Below are 6034 nucleotides of genomic sequence, written 5' to 3' on the forward strand. Positions count from 1 at the left end.
TTTTTAACCTTCCTTATTCAAAATGATATCAAAGAATACATCCTTTTGCAAGATAACTTGCGTAAGGATCCGCCATCCTTGTTGAGGGTATTTAACCTTTCTTCTTGTGAATCAATCACAAGACCATATGACTTTGTACTTGCTGTGCAAGTCCTGCATCATAATATACGATGAAACAATCCGTTTTAGTTTCTTTAAGCTGATGTTTGTCGGACCTAGGGTCTCTTTTTAAGAACCTCACGGACAAACCCTAGTTCTTTTACATTTACGATTTATTGACCCTACAATCAGGGAAGGTAGGCAAGTATTTAAGGTATAAATGTTTCTTGGTTTTTAAATCATTTCCAAGGCATATTTCGTAGCATGGGTATTTCTAAGTTTACATTAATTCGGTTATCTTTTAGAAGGTAATATTGAGATCACCTCAACACGATTTGTTATCCTTGTGACAATTGATTTTTCAGTCCTAAACTTTATTGCTTTGAGGTTAGGTAAATTCAATTAATCTTCCTTTTTCCTTGCGAATGAGACTCATGCCAAATAACAATATTTTCCTTGCTAAGATATGCAGTTAGCAATGATAACTTCCTAGAGTTCAAGCAACGTAAGAAACCTTTCATGAATTTCATCTTCTATGATGATTCGTTGCAAAAAGGAATAGGGGTTAATGGTGCAAGATGTAGTTTTTATACCTTCAAGATTTAACCGAAATATACTACTATAGTAGGTAGATAATCTTGCTTGTAATTCGTTTCAATGCATGATGCTATTTGAAGGAAATTATGTTTTATACATTATCATTTTTGCACGTTCAATTAAACTAAACTCCTTCATCGTAAATAACTAGGACAAAATATATATTATCCCTAACAATTCATCTTGCATAATTGAATTAAAACCGATATAAAACCAAGAAGGAAAAACCTGGTTTTGGGGTGAGATATCCACATGGATACCGGGAGATGACCCTCCCGTAGCTACTCCTTGGACTTTCTTAGGCGGCATCGCAGTTGTAATCCTTTGAACGTGAAGGCAACTTTACCCTCCTTTTCCAGAATTCCACCACCGCTTCAATACTCTTCTTCTTTCTTTCGAGGCAAGGAGCTGTTAAGGGATTAACCACACGAGAAAGGGGTAACAAGACCTTTAAGGTCTTAGCTTCTTCGGAGAGGGAAAGGTTTATAAAGCCTAAGAGAAAAAGGGTCTATAGGGTATAATCATGTTGAAAAGGGTGTGTGTGAGTGTGGTTTCACAAACATATATGAAGGGCCTTGGGAGATCTTTGGGCACGGGAGTGAAAGGACTTAGGGGTTTTTCAGACCCAAGGGGAAAATTTGAAAGGTAACACAAGGGTTTATAGCACGGGGAAAAAAGTTGTGGAAGGAAAAAGGGGACACGGGGGTTAGAAAGGGGCTTAGGGGATGTGTTAAGAAAAAGGAATATGAGGGGGGGTGAAACACGGGATTTCAACACAAGAAGGGACTTATAGATTTAGGCACGGGGGGGGGGGGGGGATTTGTATGAGGCCAAGGGGTGTGGGGGTTTAATGGCACCACGGAAGGGGTTAAGGCCTTAAGACCGGGCCGGGGTGAAAGGATTTCTAAGGGGATAAAACTGGGAGGGGGTGAAAGGTAAAGGGAAGGGTATAGGAAGGGGGGCTTGAGGGTTTCAAAACCCAGGGTGAAAGGATTCTAAGGTATAGGAAGGGGGGCTTGAGGAGTCCCCTGTTAGAAGCTTCTTGAAGCTTCTGTAGCCACTTCGGAGGGGGGAGGGAAAATTTTTGATGGCGACGACGGGGGGGGGTTAGTCTGCAGGCGACGGCGACTCGGCTTATCCTTCTCTCCACACGCGTAGGGTGCAGCCTTCTGACCACAGCTCCTCGCGAGCCTCTCGCAAGCCCAGCTCAAAATTCCCCCCTTTCTTCCTTTCTCCACACACTCGGCAGTATGGCAACATCGACGGTCGTTCTCACCTCTCCCTCCACAGACTGTCGGTGCTCCATCTTTTATATAGGGGAGGGGAGGGAATCCTCCCCTCATGCGTGTCCTTGTGCATGCTCGTGGAGTCGAGCAAGCTCAAGCCAAAAGCTTGCTGGCTCCTCTATCCCCCTTCTACCCTTCCAACACGATGTGCCGCCGTGCGAGAAGGAGAAAAATCAAAATAAATATTTGACATATTACAAAATACCCGTCTCGAATCTATATACCCATCAGATCTTTAGGACACACTCATTCGAGGTGTGCCTATAATTCAGGAGGTGCATGCTAAGAAGTAACAAAAATTGTCTTATAATGACCTGAATAGAGGAGCATATAGGCCTCAAATGAAGAGAGTTCAAGGTCAGAATCCGGGACAAAGAAAGAGAGCAAGGACCAATAATACCAATAGCTCTGTCCCTACCCAAAGCAATGGCCGAAACCTCCGTTGTTTCCATTGCAACGAGCCCAATCATTTCAAGAGGCAATGGCCCAAGCTTGGAGGAGGACATCACCAAGAACCTTTCAAAGGAACTGGCCATGGCCAGGGAGCCGCTACCCAAAGCAGAGGGAGAACCGCCTGCGTTGCCAACATGAAAATGTGCGAAGAAGAAGATCCAACCATGGAAGCAGAGTTTGAAAGGGCGAGAGTCCATGCTGCTCTTCACATAAAAGGGCCGAATCGCCAGTTACCAGTGATTCAAACACCATTAGACTATCAAGGTAAAGGTTTCAAGACCTTGATTAATTGTGGCGGTACACATTCCTTAATCTCACCAACTTGTGCAAGAAGATTAGGAATAGCCACAGTAGAAGCACCTACCTTGCTTGTGGAATTAGCAAATGGTCGTGAGGTCACTTGTACTAGGCAAACTGCTAAGGTGGAATTCTTTCTGGGAGAAAAGTTGACTTCGGTCAAATTGAGAGTCATGAACCTAGGTATTCATGAGTGTCTACTCGGAATGGATTGGCTTAAACCTAGCGACGCCCACATTCATTGTGGAAAGGGCCAAGTTTCCTTTCGAAACTCTAAAGGAGAATTGGTTACAACTCAAGGTGAGGCTGGGAAGCCAAAAATTCAATTGGCCAAAGCATCTCGGATTATAAAGGGATTTAAAAAGGGACTACCTGTCTACTTGATTAAGCTCAATAAGTTAGATCAGAAGCAGGATTCTAGTAAAGAACCTTCATGGTTAAAGGAGTACGTGGATGTATTTACTGAAGAGTTGACAGAACTCCCACCTCGTAGAGAAATGGATCATGAGATCAAACTAGTGCAAGGAGCTACGACAATTGCAAAGATACCTTATAGAATGTCCATCCCAGAAGCAATTGAGTTGAAGGAACAACTCAAGGAACTACTAGATCAAGGCTACATCTGTCCTAGCATTTCACTATGGGGAGCTCCAGTACTATTCCAGAAAAAGAAAGATGGAACGCTTCGACTGTGTATTGATTGCAAAGGGTTGAATCAATCAAACTGTCATGAACAAGTACCCTATTCCTAGAATATATTATCTTTTGGATCATCTTCAGGGTGGGAAGATCTTTTCCAAGATTGATCTCAAGTCTGGTTACTATCAGATAAGAATCAAGGAAGAAAATATCCAAACGACGGCCTTTAACACAAGATATGGACACTTTGGGTTTCTAGTTATGTCATTCGGGCTTAGGAATGCGCCTGCCACCTTCAACATGTTAATGTAGGATATCTTTAGGCCATATCTTGATGACTTCGTACTCGTCTTCTTCGATGACACTCTAGTCTATTCCAAACAAGAAGAAGATCATGAACCACAACTTTGGATTGTCCTTGAGACAATGAGAGCACATAAGCTCTATGCTAAGATGAAGAAGTGTGCATTCTTCAAACATCAGATTGAATATCTGAGATTCATTGTATCAATGGAAGGAATCTCAGTGGATCCGAGAGATGTTCTAGAATGGCCAATACCAACAACTGTCAAAGAAATACACAGTTTTCTTGGATTGACAGGATGGTATAGGGTCTTCATTAAAAGCTATGCTTTGATTGCAGCACCTCTGACGGACTTACTGAAGAAGCAAACATCCATTGCATGGTCAACTGCCGAACAAACTAGCTTTGATAGATTGAAGCACAGTTTGGTATCAGCACCTATCCTAAAACTTCCAGACCTCAGTAAGGAAATTGAGGTAGTAACTAATGCTAGCGCACTTGCCTTAGGATGTGTGCTCATGCAGGAAGGTCATCCTGTAGCATACTCTTCAAGGAAACTGAAGAGCCATGAGAAGAATTATGCTATCCATGATCTAGAACTGTTAGCTGCCATCCATGCTCTAAAGATTTGGAGACACTACCTGTTGGGTAACAATTTGTCTCTAGTGACTGATCATAAAAGTCTCAAGTAAATCTTTACCCAGAATGAGCTTAACATGAGGCAACATCCGTGGATTGAAGTGTTGGAGGAGTATGATTTTGAAATCAAGTACCGACCGAGAGAGGAGAATGTAGAGTTGCTGATACACTCAGTCGCAAGGCATTCCTTAATTCACTAATCTTGCAAAATCCATCAATAGCTAGATCATTAGCCACAAAGGTATCCATGCCAAACAACCCAATACTTGAACTAGCTAGAGAATAAGCATGCCATGACTTAGTCTATCAAAAGATGCTAAGGGAGATCCCTATCAAGGACCAGGACCAAAAGCTATAGGTTAAGTATCATGAATTCTCTATCAATAGTGGACTTGCCTACTATAGAACAAGATTGTGCATACCGACAAGCCAGTCACTTAAGTAGAAGATATTGTGGGAAGCTCATGATTCCCCTTTCTCAGGACATCCTGGCTATGCCAAGACTCTCAATGCAGTTAGGAAGAGCTACTATTGGAAGAGTCTTAAAGGTGACATTGTCAAATATGTCACTGAGTATTTGTCATGTCAATGTATCAACGCCGAACATGTCAAAATTCCAGGAAAGTTGCAACCACTTGACATTCCCAAAATTAAATGGAAATTCAACCGTATGTACTTTGTTATTCGTCTACCCCAAGTTTAGGGAGGATACAACTCCATCATGGTTGTGGTTGACATGCTTACTAAGGTAGCACACCTTATTCCAATAAAGACAAAGTATAAAGCCTCTGACATTGCAAGGTTGTTTATCAAGGAGATATTCAAGCTACATGGGCTACCCTAACTTTTTTTGAGTACAGCTTAACATCCCCAAACTGATTGCCAAACGGAGCGAGTCAATCAAGTCATCGAGGATATGCTAAGGACACATGGAAGAGATGGATGACCAAGTAAAGTCAATAAGACAGGACATCCAAGCCGCCAAGGATAGACAGAAGGCATATGCGGATTTGAAGCATCAAGATAGAATCTTTGAGGAAGGAGACATGGTCTTCATTCGCGTACACCCAAAGAAGAGTTCCTTATCCTTAAGAGATTGCAAGAAGCTAAGTCCAAGGTATTGTGGACCATACAAGATCCTCAAGTGCCTAGGACCTAATGCTTATAGACTGCAACTCCCTGAGAACCTGAAGGTTCATAATGTATTCCATATTAGCCTATTAAATAAGTATGTACCTAATCCTAGCCATGTACTTGATGACCAAGAAGTTGTAATGCCTAGTCAAGGAGTCCTTGAGCTACGACCTTACAAGATCTTAGATGTTAGGGAGAGACAACTGAGATACAGAACCCTGAGAGAATGCCTCCTGTAGTGGAAAGATTATCCTGAGGAGGATGCCACTTGGATGGATGAAGAAACTCTCAACCATCAATATCCCCAGTTTCTCTCGAGATGAGGACATCTTGATTTCTACAAGGTGGAGAGAGTGTAATATTTCTATTGAAAAATATTACGAGGCTGCATGAGTCTCATGCAATGACAATTCCTGCATTGAAGATACGAACGGTGCGATCTTTATGTTGTACACAACATGACTCTCCACTAGTCAAACGAGACCAAGGACTAAGAAACCTGCATATCTTCATGTGAACCTCCTCTTCGGAGGAGGTCAAGAGGATAATGTTATATTTATTGCAAATTTTCTTACTCCTCTTCCTC

Source organism: Lygodium microphyllum, chromosome 6 (genome assembly GCF_053477565.2).
Source record: "Lygodium microphyllum isolate KBCC chromosome 6, Lygodium_microphyllum_v1.1.10, whole genome shotgun sequence".
Classification (NCBI taxonomy): domain Eukaryota; kingdom Viridiplantae; phylum Streptophyta; class Polypodiopsida; order Schizaeales; family Lygodiaceae; genus Lygodium; species Lygodium microphyllum.